General features: G+C 45.4%; 2 pseudogenes across 1 annotated transcript; both read left to right on the top strand.

Annotated features, from left to right (window-relative positions):
- The first annotated feature begins 627 nt into the window (after positions 1-627).
- On the top strand, positions 628-7,768 carry LOC113887667 (annotated as a pseudogene). Its single transcript, XR_003509789.1, has 2 exons — positions 628-1,010; positions 5,531-7,768. The product of XR_003509789.1 is annotated as a serine/threonine-protein phosphatase 2A 65 kDa regulatory subunit A alpha isoform pseudogene (transcript).
- Positions 7,769-10,585: 2,817 nt separating this feature from the next.
- The window catches only part of LOC113887594, a 195,223-nt pseudogene continuing 186,693 nt past the window's right edge, over positions 10,586-19,115 (top strand).

Genomic DNA, 19,115 nt, shown 5'->3' with positions numbered 1-19,115 from the left:
GGTGGGTAGCTTTCCTAGCCCCATGTGGGCAAGGGCTGCAACATGACTTTCAGGTTGTACCCTGGGTGACAAGCACCTGGTCCCCTCATGTGCAGGTCACCTGGCCAGGACCACAGGGAACTGCCTCAGTGTTGAAAGGTGTATTTGTACTCTCCCTGAGGTCTATCATGAGTTCCCCTGTTATGCTCCGTGTGGAGCCACAGGATGTGAGAAATCCATGACGTGCAACGCCTAACCGGAGACCCAGTGCAAGAATGGTGGGCAGCCTGTCCAGTCCCTGGCATTGGAGTTTTCTCTGTGTTGGGTGTGTAGCCTGCACTCTAGTGGTTTGTTATTGTAGCTTTCACTGTTGTTGTGGAATATGGGTACAAGCAGCAGCGGTGTTCACCAGAAAGAAGCCACAGAGGGCCGAGCCTATGTAAACAGTGGGACAGGAGACCCTGAGGGGTGGATTGTGGAGAAGTTAACTGACAACACGGAGTCAGTCAGGCTCTCCTGTCCCACTCTCTCACCGCCTCATACCTTACATTCTATCAACAACGATATTGCTGACCTTGGTAGCACTGGGCCTGCGCACCCACTTGGCCATGGGCCACTTTTGTCTGTCCTAGCATATCAGTAGTCTTTGAAGACTCCCTGTGGCGGCGGCTGCTGCCCAGAGAGAATAAACATGACTGCAGTCCCCACAGCTCTTCAAGTCTTCTTCCATCTTCCCCGGTCACTCCTTATCTACTCTGGGTTCAGTGAACAGTGTGAGCGGCAAGACAACTACTTACCATGAACACGGGATTCCGAAAGTACTTTATATCCATGATTTTCTCCAACTCTTAAGACAATTTCTGTGAGGAGAGCATTATTATCCGCCATTGTTGGAATGAGAAAGCCAAGTCCGTAAGAAGCGCCAGGTTCCAGTGATTATAACCAGCCACCTGGGTTCTATCTTCTAAACCACGCAGCTGCTGCTTCTAAACTTCAGGAATCCTGAGAAGCACCAGCTGAGAGTGACAGAGGTGAGTTTCAGCCCCTAGTTCACCGCTTCATATTTGGGGGACCTTTAGGAAGATGAGTCATCTGACTCTTCATTCTCTTATCTGTAAAATGGGAAAAATAATGAATTTAAAACTTAGAGTGGAATGAAAAAGATTTATATATATAAATATATTAAAAGTATACATTGGAATCACTTTGCTGTACCTAGGAAACTAACACAATATTGTAAACTAACTATATTTCAATGAAAAAAATTTTTTAACTTAGGGAGGATGCAAACGTTAAATGACTGCTGGGAGGGATTGGGGGCAGGAGGAGAAGGGGACGACAGAGGATGAGATGGCTGGATGGTATCACTGACTCGATGGACGTGAGTTTGAGTGAACTCCTGGAGTTGGTGATGGACAGGGAAGCCTGGCGGTCGCAGAGTCAGACACGACTGAGCGACTGAACTGAACTGAACATGCTGATTAATATTATTAATTTCCAGAAATGTACAGTACAAATACAAAAATAATTTTGTAAAATGGAGCAGGACCATCCTATGAAGGAATAAATGTAGGAATACAAGGAGTCAGTATAGTTGTGTTAATCGAGACTATAAGCCTTCCAGAAGCCAAAACAACATACCATACCACTCTCTTTCTCCCAGAACGGATCTTACATCAGTTTCTTAGTGAAAACAGGGTTTTCAGAGTGGAGGAATTCAACTGGGGCCTTATGTAGAGGAAACTATGGCAAATAGCAGAGTCCATAAAATGAGTCACAGAAAAGCCTGAAGCAAATATCAAAGGTTGTTCCTTGTAGCAATCCTAACTGAAAGATAAAGGCCCAACACAAACTGTAATTCTGAGGCAGCAGTTGAACACAGAATTAAGCTAATGCCACTAAGGTGTTTTGAATCTATGGGCACTGCAGTCAGTATCAATGTGCTCAGTCTTGTCTGACTCTGTGACCCCATGGACTGTAGCCAGCCAGCCTCCTCTGTCCACGGGATTTTCCAGGAAAGAATACTGGAGTGGCTTGTCATTTCCTTCTCCAGGGGATCTTCCAAAAGAGAGATCAACCAGTCTCTAGCGTCTCCTGAATTTGCAGGCAGATCCTTTACCACTGTGCTACCTGGGTGATTGTTGTTTTTCAGTCACTCAGTTGTGACTTTTTGTGACTCCATGGACTGCAGCACACCAGGCTTCCCTGTCCTTTACCATCTCCTGGAGCTTACTCAAACTCATGTCCATCAAGCAGGTGATGCCATCCAACCATCTCATCCTCTGTTGTCCCCTTCTCCACTTGCCTTCAATCTTTCCCAGCATCAAGGTCTTTTCCAATGAGTTAACTCTTCGAATCAGGTGGCCACAGTATTGGAGCTTCAGCTTCAGCATCAGTCCTTCCAATGAATATTCAGGACTGATTTCCTTTAGGATTGACTGGTTTGATCTCCTTGCAGTCCAAGACACTATTAAGAGTGTTCTCCAATACCACAGCTCAAAAGCATCAATCCTTCGGCACTCAGCCTTCTTTATGGTCCAAGTCTCATACATGACTTGGAATTCATACATAACTACTGGAAAAACTATAGCTTTGACTAGATAGACCTTTGTTGGAAAAGTAATGTCTCTGCTTTTTAATATGCTGTTTAGGTTTGTCATAGCTTTTCTTCCAAGTAGCAAACATCTCTTAATTTTAGGGCTGCAGTCAACATCTGCAGTAATTTTGGAACCCAAGAATACAAAGTCAGTCACTGTTTCCATTGTTTCCCCATCTATTTTCCATGAAGTGATGGGACTGGATGCCATGATCTTCTTTTTTTGAATGTTGGGTTTTAAGCCAGATTTTTCACTCTCCTCTTTCGCCTTCATCAAGATGCTCTTTAGTTCCTCTTTGCTTTCTGCCATAAGGGTGGTGTCATCTGCATACCTGAGGTTACTGATATTTCTCCCGGCAATCTTGATTCCAGCTTGTGCTTCATCCAGCCCAGAATTTCACATGATGTACTCTGCATATAAGTTAATTAAGCAGGGTGACATATACAGCCTTGCTGTACTCCCTTCACGATTTGCAACCAGTCTGCTGTTCCATGTCCGGTTCTAACTGTTGCTTCTAGATATGCATATAGGTTTTGCAGGAGGCAGGTAAGGTGGTCTGGGATTCCCATGTCTTTAAAAATTTTCCACAGTTTGTTGTGATCCACACGGTAAAAGGCTTTAGGGTATTCAATGAAACAGATGCTTTTCTGGAATTCTTTTGCTTTTCTATAACCCAACAGATATTGGAAATTTGATATCTGCTTCCTCTGCCTTTTCTAAATCCAGCTTGGACATCTGGAAGCTCTTGTTCATGTCCTGTTGAAGCCTAGATTGGAGAATTTTGAACATTATTTAGTTAGTGTGTGAAATGAGAGCAATTGTGCACCTGCTGCATTGGTAGGTGGATTCTTTGCCACTGACCCCTGCTGCTGCTGCTGCTAAATCACTTCAGTTGTGTCTGACTTTGTGCGACAGAGACGGCAGCCCACCAGGCTCCCCTGTCCCTGGGATTCTCTAGGCAAGAACACTGGAGTGGGTTGCCATTTCCTTCTCCAATGCATGAAAGTAAAAAGTAAAAGTGAAGTCGCTCAGTTGTGTCCAACTCTTAGCGACCTCATGGACTGCAGCCCACCGTGCTCCTCCCTCCATGTGATTTTCCAGGCAAGAGTACTGGAGTGGGGTGCCATTGCCTTCTCCAACCCCTAGGGAATTACAAATCACCTCGAGGGTTTGTTAAAACTCTGATTTCAGAGCTCCACCCGCAATGTTTCTGACTCAGTTGTCTCCAGTAGGGCTGTAGGATTTGCATTTCAACAAGTCCTGGGGGAGGAAGATCCCCTGGAGAAGGAAATGGCAACCCACTCCAGTATTCTTGCCTATGAAATCCCATGGACAGAGATGCCTGGCGGGCTACAGTCCATGGGGTCACAAAAGTCTGGGAAATGACGAGGTGACTAAACAACAACAACAAGGTGATTTGGATGTTTGCTCACATGTGACACAAGAGTGTGTAAGACCTGAAATATCTCTGAGAAGAGGTGGGAGCGTGTGTGCTTCAGTCACGTCTGACTCTGTGCGACCCTATGGACTGTAGCCCACCACTGGTAGCAGCAGTAAATTAAAATTTCAGCGCCTGTAATTCTGGCCATCTCCCAAGACAAAGAAATTGCCCTAAAGAAGAGTCTGGTTCTAAGAAATAGGGCCGCCCATTTTGCCTACTAATATGTTAGCCACAAAATACACGTCTCGGAGTTTACTGGTCAAAGGAGCCTGCCAAATGCACTTATGATATTAATCACTTTCCGAATAGAAGGTTTGCCAATGATAATGATTTTTTCTATTACAGTTAAAATTCAGTCTTTCCTCCCTACACCGTAAGTGTGGAGTCACTTTCTTCCAAAGACCACAGTATAGAAAGGGGTAGAAAGAGCAACTTTACAATGAGGAAACAAAAATAGCATTTTACCTCTGTGGTCTTCTTCCCAAGGATACACAACCTCAGCCTATCCCTAAGATAAACGTCAAACACATCCCAAGTAAGGGACATTCTACAAAACACCTGAATAGTATTCAAAACGGTCAAAAGTCATGAAAAACAAGAAAAGTGTGAGAACCTATCATAGTCTAGAGGAGACCTGACAACAAAATGTCATGTGATAAACCTGGGTGGGATCTAGGAACAGAAAAAGGGTATCAGATAAAGAAGAGCAAACGAATCTGAACAAAGAATGCACTTCAGTTAACACTAATATATGAATCCTGATCCGCCCATTGTGAACAAAGTACCACACCAAGATAAGATGTTACAAAATGGAAAACTGGTGTGGAATATTTGAGAACCCTTTGTACTACCATAATAATTTTTCTGAAATCTGAAATTCTTCTAAAATTAAAAGTTCATTTTAAATTTCAGTCTTTCTTCTTTATAAGAACTAGATATGCAGACCATTTGCACGTCAAGTTTTCTAATTAATACTGAAATTAGAATCTTCCTCTCCTTTGCATGTGTGCATTAGTCACTAAGCCCTGTCCAACTCTTTGCCACCCCATGGACTATAGCCCGCTAGGTTCCTCTGTCCATGGGATTCTCCAGGCGAGAACCTGGAGTGGGTAGCCATTCCCTTCTCCAGGGGATCATCCCAACCTAGAGATCAAACCAGGGTCTCCTGCATTGCACTTGGACTCTTTACCATCAGAGGCTCCAAGGAAGCCCCGCCCCACTCCCCCAAGTTCCACGCGTTCCCCACCCCCAACCAAACACTGCGTGCTCCCCCCTCCTGTCCTGCACACATCGAAAACCAACCACACGCTACTGCAAAGTTAATCTGGTCCCTTCAGCCAATGGCAAATGGGTGGTAGGTGGGACTTCATTTGTTCAAATGAAATAAAGAAACAGAGGCTCAATTAGGGGTAGCATGGCCAATGACTGTGGGGTCGCCCCAGTAAAGTGGCTCAGGCATCTTCATGCCTTTCTTTACTCCTTCCATTCCACGCATTCCCTATCCCTGTTTTAGCAAAGCGCTGGCTGCAGTCTGAGAGGAACAAAGATGGCAGAGCCTGACAGCGATGACTCGCTCAACCCCATGTCGATCCTCATAGACGAGCTCCAGAATGAGGACATTCAGCTTCGCATCAACAGCATCAATAAGCTGTCCACCATCGCATTGGCCCTTGGAGTCGAAAAGACCCGCAGTGAGCTTCTGCCCCTCATTATAGACATCCTATACGACGAGGACGAGGTCCTCTTGGCCCTAGCGGAGCAGCTGGGCACCTTCACCCCTCTGGTCGGAGGTCCTGAGTATGTTCACTACCTGCTTCCACCCCTAGAGTTGCTGGCCGTGGTGGAGGAGGCCATAGTGCGGGAGAAGGCGGTGGAGTCCCTGAGGGCCATCTCGCATGAGCACTCACCCTCCCATCTCGAGGACCACTTTGTGCCACTTGTGAAGCGGCTGGTGGGCGGCGACTTGGTCAACTCCCGCATCTCAGCCTGCAGCCTTTTCTCCGTCTGCTACCCTGGCGTGTCCATTGCCATCAAGGCAGAACTTCTACAGTGCTTCCGGGATCTGTGCTCAGATGACAACCTCTTGGTGCGGTGTGCAGCAGCCTCCAACCTGGGGGATTTTGCCAAGGTGCTTGAGATTGACGACATCAAGAGTGAGATCATCCCCATATTCTCCAACCTGGCCTCTGACGAGCAGGATTCGGTGCGGCTGCTAATGGTGGAAATGTGCGTGAACATCGCCCAGCTCCTGCCCCAGGAGGCCCTAGAGGCCCTGGTGATGATCACTCTGTGCCACGCTGGCGAGGACACATCCTGGCGTGTCCGTTACATGGTGGCTGACAAGTTCACAGAGCTCCAGACAGCAGTGGGGCCTGAGATCACCAAAACGGGCCTGGTCCCTGCCTTCCAGAACCTGATGAAAGACTATGAGCCTGAGGTGAGGGCCGCTGCCTCCCACAAACTCAAAGAATTCTGTGAAAATCTCTCAGCTGACTATCGGGAGAATGTGATCCTGACCGAGATCTTGCCTTTCAGCCAGGAGCTGGTCTCAGATACCAACCAGCATGTCAGGTCAGCCCTGGCCTCCGTCATCATGGGCCTCTGCCCCATCCTGGGCAAAGATAACACCATCGAGCACCTCATGCCCCTCTTCCTGGCTCTGCTGAGGGATGAGTGCTCTGATGTGCGGCTGAACATCATCTCTAACCTCAATTGCGTGAAAGAAGTGATTGGCATCCAGGAGCTGTCTAAGTTCCTGCTCCCCACCATCATGGAGCTTGCGGAGGATGCCAAGTGGCGGGTGCGTCTGGTCATCGTTGAGTATATGCCTCTGCTGGCTGGACAGTTTGGGCTGGAGTTCTTTGATGCACAGCTCCACTCCTTGTGCATGTCCTGGCTTGTGGATCATGTCTATGCCATCCGCGAGGCGGCCACCAACAACCTGAAGAAGCTAGTGGAGCAGTTTGGGAAGGAGTGGGCCCTTGCCACTGTCATCCCGAGGGTCCTCACCCTGTCTGAGGAACCCAACTACCTGCACCGCATGACTACACTCTTCTGCATCAATGTGCTGTCTGAGGTCTGTGGGCAGGATATCACCACCAAGCACATGCTGCCCACAGTGCTGTATATGGCTGGGGACCCCGTCGCCAATGTCCGCTTCAACGTGGCCAAGTCCCTACAGAAGATCGGGTCCATCCTGGAAAACAGCACACTGCAGACTGAGGTCAAGCCCATCCTGGAGAAGCTGACCCAGGACCGGGATGTGGATGTCAAGTACTTTGCCCAGGAGGCTCTGACTGTCCTGTTTCTCGCCTGATGCTGGAAGAGGAGCCAACGCCAGCCTCTGGTATCCACTCTCCCCCTCCCTCCCCCCAAGTCCCTCCCTTGGGGAGACAGTGCCCTTGGCTGTCACTCCCTGTGCATGTTCTGACCCCAGGCCCCTCCCCCAGCATGGTTCCTGTCCCCAGCCTGGGAATCCAACTTCTCACCATCCACTCCCACGGGACTGGGGGTGCCCAAGGTAGGACAGGGCAGAGACCCTAGGAGGAAGGGTTGTTCATGCTGCGCTGTGGGAAGATGCTGGCATCCCAGTTTGCAGGCTCCTGTTGATATAATGGGGACCCCTCCCCCATCGATTTCTCCACCTCCCTTCCTTCCACCTAAATGGTTGTTTGTGTCAGTTGTGCCATTTTTATTTTATTCCTTTTACCCCCTTTCCAGAGAAATAAAGGTCTAGAAATTTTAAAAAAATAATGAAAATAGATTCATGGGAAAATACATATTTCCGCCAGAAAAAAAAAAAAAGGTAGCTCTTTCTACAAATCACAAGGATTCTTACTGTTTTAACACCTTCTAAACTTCCTAATTTGCATCATTATTGTTCTAAAAATATTATGTGAAAAGATTGTCACGTTTTCATATTTTTCTCCCTTGCTTCTCTTTAGCTGGACATGAATATTCACCTTTTTTCTATTTGAATGAGTTATTGCCTGTTTTCCCACATCTGCTTAAGTGAATAATATTGTAAGCCTCAATTAACTGTATCTTGAATCTGCAGATTCAATTTCCTTATCTTGGATCCTTTTATTTAATGAACCTAAATAATTCTATTAAACATGAGGCATTCAGCTTCCCTCTAATTATCTGGAGAACTCTGGGAGAGAACTGGGACCACTTTGTTCCAGCTAACCTTAGACTGAGGTGGAAAGTCATCCTCCAGCTCTTTTTGCTACTTTGTGGAAGCAGCTATAAAAGGGAACCAAACACCCAAGAATTTCACAAACATTTGGCAAGGTAAAACGTGAGTGGGGAATTCTATATAGTCTATTAAATAAGAATCAAAAATAGAAGCCTCTTCTGCAGTGCTTGGCTCCAAATAAATTACTTTTTTTTCCCCTGCACCACGGAGCTTGAGGGAACTTAGTTCCTGGACAAGGGATCGAACTGGCACCCTGGGCAATGAAAGCTCAAAGTCTTATCCACTGGACTGCTGGGGAATTCCCCCAAATTAATATTAAAAAAAAAAAAAAGATCCATGTAAGAAGTGTGTTGTAAAATTATGTTACGAAGCTGATTTAAGGCAGGGAAATACCACTCTAGGTATAAATTGCAGATTTTTAGCATGGCATAACTGGTTAAAAAGTAGGAAAAAAAGGACCGGCTTAGGTGGTTTAGGCCACAACAGACAGAACAAGACCCATCAAATTAAACCAGTTGCTTCCTCTTACCCACAAAAAGACATTACTAAGTAAGATTCAGAAGTTCAGGTCTTTATGGAGAGTGGCATAACTTTAGAGTTCTGGTAAGGTCTCTGAGTAGCTAAGCAAATGAGCACATTTTAAAAGTTATACTCCAGTTGGAAAGACTATCAGACTGATTTAGGAGACCTGGTTCTACCACTGGTAATGGTAGCTCAGCTGGTAAAGAATCCACCTGGAATGCAGGAGACCCCAGTTTGATTCCTGGGTCTGGAAGATTCCCCTGGAGAAGGGATAGGCTATCCACTGCAGTATTCTTGGGCTTCTCTGGTGGCTCAGATAGTAATGAATCTCCCTGAAATTCGAGAGACCTGGGATCAATCCTTGGGTTGGGAAGAACCCCTGGAGAAAGAAACAGCTACCCACTCCAGTATTCTTGCCTATGAAACCCCATGGACAGAGATGCCTGGCGGGCTACAGTCCATGAGGTCACAAAAGTCTGGGAAATGACGAGGTGACTAAACAACAACAACAAGGTGATTTGGATGTTTGCTCACATGTGACACAAGAGTGTGTAAGACCTGAAATATCTCTGAGAAGAGGTGGGAGCGTGTGTGCTTCAGTCACGTCTGACTCTGTGCGACCCTATGGACTGTAGCCCACCACTGGTAGCAGCAGTAAATTAAAATTTCAGCGCCTGTAATTCTGGCCATCTCCCAAGACAAAGAAATTGCCCTAAAGAAGAGTCTGGTTCTAAGAAATAGGGCCGCCCATTTTGCCTACTAATATGTTAGCCACAAAATACACGTCTCAGAGTTTACTGGTCAAAGGAGCCTGCCAAATGCACTTATGATATTAATCACTTTCCGAATAGAAGGTTTGCCAATGATAATGATTTTTTCTATTACAGTTAAAATTCAGTCTTTCCTCCCTACACCGTAAGTGTGGAGTCACTTTCTTCCAAAGACCACAGTATAGAAAGGGGTAGAAAGAGCAACTTTACAATGAGGAAACAGAAATGGCATTTTACCTCTGTGGTCTTCTTCCCAAGGATACACAACCTCAGCCTATCCCTAAGATAAACGTCAAACACATCCCAAGTAAGGGACATTCTACAAAACACCTGAATAGTATTCAAAACGGTCAAAAGTCATGAAAAACAAGAAAAGTGTGAGAACCTATCATAGTCTAGAGGAGACCTGACAACAAAATGTCATGTGATAAACCTGGGTGGGATCTAGGAACAGAAAAAGGGTATCAGATAAAGAAGAGCAAACGAATCTGAACAAAGAATGCACTTCAGTTAACACTAATATATGAATCCTGGTTTGCCCATTGTGAACAAAGTACCACACCAAGATAAGATGTTACAAAATGGAAAACTGGTGTGGAATATTTGAGAACCCTTTGTACTACCATAATAATTTTTCTGAAATCTGAAACTCTTCTAAAATTAAAAGTTCATTTTAAATTTGTCTTTCTTCTTTATAAGAACTAGATATCCAGACCATTTGCACGTCAAGTTTTCTAATTAATAATGAAAATAGAATCCTCCTCTCCTTCGCATGTGTGCATTAGTCACTAAGTCGTGTATGACTCTGCCACCGCATGGACTGTACCTGACACCCAGAGGCCAGGCTACTCTGTCCATGGAATTCTCTAGGCAAGAATACTGGAGTAAGTAGCCATTCCCTTCTCCAGGGGATGATCCCGACCTAGAGATAAAACCACGGTCTCCTCTGAAGCAGGTGCACTCTTTACCATAGAGGCTCCAGGGAAACCCCGCCCCACTCCCCCAACAACCTCTGCGCGTCCCCCACCCCCAACCCTCCGCTGCGTCCTCCCCCGTCCCATCATGCACTCCTCCCAACCCCACCACAGGCTCCTGCGAAGTTAATGTGGTCCCTTCAGCCAATGGCAAATGGGTGGTAGGTGGGACTTCGTTTGTTTGGACAAATGAAATGAAACGCAGGCTCAGGACAGCGTAGCATGGCCAATCACTGTGGAGGAGTCCCTATTAAGGGGCTCAGGCCGGCTGCAGTCTGAGAGGAACAAAGATGGCGGCGGCTGACGGCGATAACTCGCTCGACCCCATGTCGATCCTCATAGACGAGCTCCAGAATGAGGACATTCAGCTTCGCATCAACAGCATCAATAAGCTGTCCACCATCGCGTTGGCCCTTGGAGTCGAAAAGACCCGCAGTGAGCTTCTGCCCCTCATTATAGACATTATGTACGACGAGGACGAGGTCCTCTTGGCCCTAGCGGAGCAGCTGGGCACCTTCACCCCTCTGGTCGGAGGTCCTGAGTATGTTCACCACCTGCTTCCACCCCTAGAGTTGCTGGCTGTGGAGGAGGAGGCCATAGTGCGGGAGAAGGCGGTGCAGTCCCTGAGGGCCATCTCGCATGAGCACTCACCCTCCCATCTCGAGGACTACTTTGTGCCACTCGTGAAGCGGCTGGTGGGCGGCAACTTGGTCAACTCCCGCATCTCAGCCTGCAGCCTTTTCTCCGTCTGCTACCCTGGCGTGTCCATTGCCATCAAGGCAGAACTTCTACAGTGCTTCCGGGATCTGTGCTCAGACAACAGCCTCGTGGTGCGGAGTGCAGCAGCCTCCAACCTGGGGGATTTCACCAAGGTGCTTGAGATTGACGACATGAAGAGTGAGATCATCCCCATATTCTCCAACCTGGCCTCTGACGAGCAGGATTCAGTGCGGCTGCTAATGGTGGAAGTGTGCGTGAACATCGCCCAGCTCCTGCCCCAAGACATCCTAGAGGCCCTGGTGATGATTACTCTGTACCAGGCTGCTGAGGACACATCCTGGCGCGTCCGTTACATGGTGGCCGAGAAGTTCACAGAGCTCCAGACAGCAGTGAGGCCTGAGATCACCAAAACGGGCCTGGTCCCTGCCTTCCAGAACCTGATGCAAGACCATGAGCCTGAGGTGAGGGCCGCTGCCTCCTACAAGCTCAAAGAATTCTGTGAAAATCTCTCCGCTGACTATCGGGAGAATGTGATCCTGACCGAGATCTTGCCTTTCAGCCAGGAGCTGGTCTCAGATACCAACCAGCATGTCAGGTCCGCCCTGGCCTCCGTCATCCTAGGCCTCTGCCCCATCCTGGGCAAAGATAACACCATCGAGCACATCATGCCCCTCTTCCTGGCTCTGCTGAGGGATGAGTGCTCTGATGTGCGGCTGAACGTCATCTCTAACCTCCATTACATGAAAGAGGTGATCGGCATCCAGGATCTGTCCCATTTCCTGCTCCCCACCATCATGGAGCTTGCAGAGGATGCCAACTGGCGGGTGCGTCTGGTCATCATTGAGTACATGCCTCTTCTGGCTGGACAGTTTGGGCTGGAGTTCTTTGATGCACAGCTCCACTCCTTGTGCATGTCCTGGCTTGTGGATCATGTCTATGCCATCCGCGAGGCGGCCACCAACAACCTGAAGAAGCTGGTGGAGCAGTTTGGGAAGGAGTGGGCCCTTGCCGCTGTCATCCCGAGGGTCCTCACCCTGTCTGAGGAACCCAACTACCTGCACCGCATGACTACACTCTTCTGCATCAATGTGCTGTCTGAGGTCTGTGGGCAGGATATCACCACCAAGCACATGCTGCCCACAGTGCTGTATATGGCTGGGGACCCTGTCGCCAATGTCCGCTTCAATGTGGCCAAGTCCCTACAGAAGATCGGGTCCATCCTGGAAAACAGCACACTGCAGACTGAGGTCAAGCCCATCCTGGAGAAGCTGACCCAGGACCGAGATGTGGATGTCAAGTACTTTGCCCAGGAGGCTCTGACTGTCCTGTCTCTTGGTCCTGTCTCTCACCTGATGCTGGAAGAGGAGCCAATGCCAGCCTCTGGTATCTACTCTTCCCCTCCCTCCCCCCCAAGTCCCTCCCTTGGGGAGACAGTGCCCTTGCCTGTCACTCCCTGTGCATGTTCTGACCCCAGGCCCCTCCCCCAGCACAGTTCCTGTCCCCAGCCTGGGAATCCAACTTCTCACCGTCCACTCCCACGGGGTTGGGGGTGCCCAAGGTGGGACAGGGCAGAGACCCTAGGAGGAAGGGTTGTTCATGCTGTGCTGGGGGGAAAGGCTGGCATCCCAGTTTGCAGGCTCCTGTTGATACAGTGGGGACCCCTCCCCCATCGATTTCTCAACCTCCCTTCCTTCCGCCTAAATGGTTGTTTGTGTCAGTTGTGCCATTTTTATTTTATTCCTTTTACCCCCTTTTCCAGAGAAATAACGGTCTAGAAATTTTTAAAACATGAAATAGATTCATGGGAAAATACATGTTTCCGCCAAAAACAAAAGGTAGCTCTTTCCAAAAACCACAAGGATTCTTACTGTTTTAATACCTTCCAAACTTCCCAATTTGCATCATTATTGTTCTAAAAATATTATGTGAAAAGATTGTCACGTTTCATATTTTTTCTCTCTTGCTTCCCTTTAGCTGGACATGAATATTCACCTCTTTCTATTTGAACGAGTTATTGCCTGTTTTCCCACATCTGCTTAAGTGAGTAATACTGTAAGTCTCAATTAACTGTATCTTGAATATGCAGATTTGCCAAAGTAAAATGTGAGTGGGGAATCCTATATAGTCTATTAAATAAGAATCAAAAATAGAAGCCTTTTCTGCAGTGCTTGGCTCCAAATTGATTACTTAATTTTTTTTTTCCCTGCACCATGGAGCTTGAGGGAACTTAGTTCCTGGACCAAGGATCGAACTGGCGCCCTGGGCAATGAAAGCTCAAAGTCTTATCCACTGGACTGCTGGGGAATTCCCCCAAATTAATATTTAAAAAAAAAAAGGTCCATGTAAGAAGTGTGTTGTAAAATTATGTTACAAAGCTGATTTAAGGCAGGGAAATACCACTCTAGGTATAAATTGCAGATTTTTAGCATGGCATAACTGGTAAAAAGTAGGAAAAAAAGGACCAGCTTAGGTGGTTTAGACCACAACAGACAGAACAAGACCCATCAAATTAAACCAGTTGCTTCCTCTTACCCACAAAAAGACATTACTAAGTAAGATTCAGAAGTTCAGGTCTTTATGGAGAGTGGCATAACTTTAGAGTTCTGGTAAGGTCTCTGAGTAGCTAAGCAAATGAGCACATTTTAAAAGTTATATTCCAGTTGGAAAGACTATCAGACTGATTTAGGAGACCTGGTTCTACCACTGGTAATGGTAGCTCAGCTGGTAAAGAATCCACCTGGAATGCAGGAGATCCCAGTTTGATTCCTTGGTCTAGAAGATTCCCCTGGAGAAGGGATAGGCTATCCACTGCAGTATTCTTGGGCTTCTCTGGTGGCTCAGACGGTAAAGAATCCGCTTACAATGTGGGAGACTGGGTTCGATCCCTGGGTTGGGAAGTTCCCTGGAGAAGGAAATGGCAACCCACTCCAGTTTTCTTGCCTGGAGGATCCCCATGGACAGCAGAGCTGGCGGGCCACAGTCGATGGGTTCACAAAGAGTCGGACACAGCTGAGCGACTAAGCACAGCACTTAGTTTGTTTTCTCCTTCATAAAAAAGTAATCATCATACATTTGAACAGGAGCTCATAGTTCCCAATAGACTTTTTGTATACTGTATCACTGTATCATTTCATCCTGACAAAAACAATACAATTTATAAGGCAGGGATTTTCTTACTTTCACAGATGAGGGAATAGAGTTTAAAGAATTTATGCCATGAGTTGGGTCACACAATGAGAAAGTGGAAAGCAGGAAGTCAACCTCAGGTTTTCTGACTTCCGTTCTCTGGTCTTCACACATCACCACAAAGCTATCTAAAGATGCCTTTTTGCTCTAAATTTCCATTACCCTTTGACTAAAATATGGCTTTGAAATTTCAATTCATAATCTCTCTCCAGCTAACTAAATATGAACATTCCTACATCTCCACTTCCCAAAAGTCAATATGTTTTTCCATTTTAAAATGAGAAAAAAGATTGGAGATTTTTAAAAGCATAAGAATCAATCATAATTTTATCATCTTTTATAGATTTAAAGGGCTTTGCCTGCTTTAAAAAAAAATCAAGGCAATTCTTCAGAGGAGCGTAGGGATCCTTAATAAAGCTGCAGTCTAAACATGGACCAATATGTTATCACAAAACAACATGAGTTATAGAGTCCATGAGCTTGTTTTGTTCCTCAGTCTAAATTGTGGTAGGTGATAAATAACACATTCCTACAAAGGTTAAAGTAATGAAGAGCAAGTAAGTAGGTTTTTTTTTTCATAAATCATGTTTAAAAGCTCCAGTAGACAATATTCCCCCACTTTTGGCATTTTAACTGTGAAATGAGAATCTAAGTGTTGAAAATTAGATTATGAGAAGTGAAAGTAAGATTTTGGTAAAATTCTGGCACTGCCACTTCTCTGTATAAGTATCAATTACACAAGTAATGATTTCAAATTATGTTGAGGGGTAATCTAAAAAAGAATTCTAAATATTACCTCAGAAATGAGAGAGGCAGACTGGTCTTTAAAATACTAGATTTATCTCTATCTCCAAGAGATATCCACACTTCTACGCTGATCACAGCATCATTTGCAATAGTCCAGATATGGAAACAACTCAAATGTCCATCAACACTTGATGAATGGATAATGAAAATGTGGTACATGTATGGAATATTATTTATTCTGTAAAAAGAAGGAAATTCTGTCATTTGCAACAACACATGAAAGTGGAAGACATTATGGTTAGTGAAATAAGCCAGACAGAGAAAAATACTGCATTATCTCACTCATATGTGGAATCTAAAAAGTGAACTCATAAAAGTAGAAAGTAGGATGGTGGTGGCCCGGGGCTGGTGGTGCGAAGGGTAGGAGGGAATTGGGGCTATTGGTCAAAGGGTACATATTTTCAGTTAAGCAGGATGATTATGTTCTGGAGATCTAATGTACTATATAGTGACTATAGTTTAAAATATAGTATTTCATACTTGAAATTTGCTAAGAGAATAGATCTTAAGTTTTCTTAATGAACACAAATGGTAACTATATGAGTTGATGGATATGTTAATTACCTTGATGGTGGTGATCATTTCACAATGTATACATACATCAAAACATCATGTTGTAACTTTAAATATATATAATTTTTAGTTGTCAAATATGCTTCTTTAAAGCTGCTGCTGCTGCTGCTGCTGCTGCTAAGTTGCTTCAGTTGTGTCTGACTCTGTGCGACCCCATAGATGGCAGCCCACCAGGCTCCCCCATCCCTGGGATTCTTCAGGCAAGAACACTGGAGTAGGTTCATTAAAGCTAGGGAAAATATTATAGTTCTCCTAAAATAGCTACAAACTTGGAAAACCAAAATTCTTTCACTAGTCATACAGAACACACATACGTACAACTGCCTCTGTTTTTGAATCCTATTAAAAGTACAGGAGAAAGAGAACATACAAATAAATCTATATTAGTGCTAGAAAGTTGAGGAAGGTATCAGAGGACCAGAGCAGTAAGAAAAGTTATAAAGCAAGTCAAACTAACAGAAACTGTAAACACTATTAAAGAAATTGTAAACTTATCAGGACAAAAGCAAGGAACATGCAAGAAAATGTGGATTTTCTCAGAAACCTGAAATAATCCCCAAACTAGACCCATGGAGGCTTGGAAAAGGAAGAGGCAGTAAGTAAACAGGTGATTAAAGGAATAGAAAGGAGCTGGACTGATCCTCTAACCACAGAACCATGACTGTGGCATTTGCTACAGACTCTAAAGTATTCTCACCTGGAAAATACTATGGACAGAGGAACCTGGTGTGCTGCAGTCCAGAGGGTAGCAAGGAGTCAGACATGACTGAGTGAGCACACACTAAAGAATTTAGATCAACTCTGCATATAACACTAGGGTTTTGACAAGTACCCTCAGAATGTCCCTTGTGGTAAGAGAAGGAGGACACTGCCATGAGTCATGTAAGGCCATTAGGAGGGAACAGTAGACTCTGCATCCAAGAAACAAGCTCCCCATACACCCTAAATGAAAGGGGACACAGCCATATAGCCCCTGCCTCCCTCAGTGAGTGCTGGATTGAGAATCCCTATCGTTAAAACATTTACCCATTGTCAAGGAAATGGAGATTCTCTCCTGGGATGCAGAAACTAAGCTTGAACTAACCAATAAGGATCAATCAAGGGCAGTTATGTATAAATATGGACGGAACACCAAGAACCCTCATACATTAGAGGAGAATCAACAAAATGAAAGAAAACTACCAAACTCAACAACCAGAAAAATTAACTTCACGAGAAACAGTGTCAGCATAGGAAATAGAAATGTAAGTTTTCAGTGTGGTTTAACTCCATTTAGAAATAACAGGCTTCTCTAAAAAAGGAACTTCCCTGGGTGAAATCTGAAAACAGTCCTGGTACAGGGAGGGCAAGGAGAGACCAAAAAAAAAAAAAAAAAACAGGCACTCCAGATTGGTAGGTGGCAGGGTTAAGCAGCAAGGGAATTACCCAGGAGGCTTGTCTGGGCACCATGAAATGACTAGATCTCCATTCCCACTCGCTGGAATCTTGACTCTATATAGAGACCTTAATAGGTTTGGTCATGTATGCAGTCCAGCCTCAACACACCTGACTCTCTCAAGGCTGTGTCCTTGAAATGGCTTGGGCGAAAAGACCAGAGGATGGAGCATATATTGAAAGGACAGAGGAGGAGCTTCAGACAGCCTGGGTCAAGCAGCAGTCATGCCCTCTCCAGGTCCGCTTCTAATAAGAAGCAACCGAGACCTTGAAAATGTTAAATATTATGGCCACTTTCAAAAAGCTCAGTGGATGGGCTGAGGTCATAATAAAAAAGCAGGACAATAAAATCAGGAGTTCTCCTGGAGTACTATGCAGAAAAATAAAGCTGAAGAGTGTGAGAAAAACTAAAACGCTAAGAAGGGTAGGTAGATTCAGTGGTTCCATTGCACTATTAACAGGGGTTCCAGAGAGAGAGAACAGAATGGAGTTGAGAGAATCATCCAAGAAATAAGGGAAATTTTTCACTGAGCTGAGGAAACATGACTCTTTAGTTGGTAAAATCCACTAAGTGTCCTGTGGTAATGGAGGACGTCAGCATAGGCAAGTACTGGTAGAACTTCTGAACAACAGTAACGGCTTTGTGAGAGGTAAACCAAGTTAGTTACCAAGAAAGGAGAATTGGACTCACATGTACTTCCTGTCCATACCAGGGGAGGCTAAAAGAAAAGGAGGGGGGGAAAAAAAAAAAAAAAACGTGTCTAAGTGCTATGAATATGTTGCTCATGGAAATGTAAATTGATCCAAACTTTATATCAAGCAACTTGGCAATAACTATGGAAATTAAGAAAGCACATACACTTTGACTGTGCAGCTGCATTTCTAGGAATCTACCCTACAGGTAAATTTGCACAGGTACAAAATGATAACCACAGATGCATACTGACTGCTACCTACAGTCAACCCCAACCCACCTTGGCAACTTGTCTCCTCCACCTAATCACCATGCCTATTCCTCTCCCTCTTTAACTCTCTCAATTTCCTCAGAGGTCCAACAGGCTGACCGTAATACTATTTCTTCCCCCTCCTAACCACCCCAGGATCTTACTTTTCTAAACAATTTTACATTTCTGTACATCTACAAGCAAGGTTTGGGCTTCCTAGGTGGCGCTAGTAGTAAAGAGCCCACCTGCCAATGCAGGAGATATAAGAGATACAGGTTCGATCCCTGGGTTGGGAAGATCCCCTGGAGAAGGTAATGGCAACCACTCCAGTATTCTTGCCTGGAGAATCCCATGGACAGAGGAGCCTGGTGGGCCACAGTCTATAGGGTCACACATAGTTGGACACAACTGAAGCGAATGAGCATGCATGCACAAGCAAGGTAATGATATATATTGGGAAAGTATTTTTATGCCCAAATACTTCTCATTTCAATATAACCAGTGTATGGGGTGTGGAGAGTTTGGGGGAGAATGGGTACATGCATATGTATGGCTGAGTCCCTTCACTGTTTAACTAAAACTATCACAACATTGTTAATCAGCTATGCTACTGCTGCTGCCAAGTCTCTTCAGTCGTGTACGACTCTGTGTGACCCCATAGATGGCAGCCCACCAGGCTCCCCCATCCCTGGGATTCTCCAGGCAAGAACACTGGAGTGGGTTGCCATTTCCTTCTCCAATGCAGGAAAGTGAAAAGTGAAAGTGAAGTCGCTCAGTCGTGTCCGACTCTTAGCGATCCCATGGACTGCAGCCTACCAGGCTCCTCCGTCCATGGGATTTTCCAGGCAAGAGTACCGGACTGGGTTGCCATTGCCTTCTCTGGTTAATCAATATACCACAATACAAATAAAAAGGTGTAAAAAAAAAAAAAAAGATAATCAGTGCTATTGGAGAATGCCAAATGGGAAGA

This window comes from Bos indicus x Bos taurus, chromosome X (genome assembly GCF_003369695.1).
Source record: "Bos indicus x Bos taurus breed Angus x Brahman F1 hybrid chromosome X, Bos_hybrid_MaternalHap_v2.0, whole genome shotgun sequence".
Classification (NCBI taxonomy): Eukaryota; Metazoa; Chordata; class Mammalia; order Artiodactyla; family Bovidae; genus Bos; species Bos indicus x Bos taurus.
The sequence above is the reverse complement of the archived record's forward strand: the minus strand, read 5'-3'. Positions and strand labels throughout refer to the sequence as shown.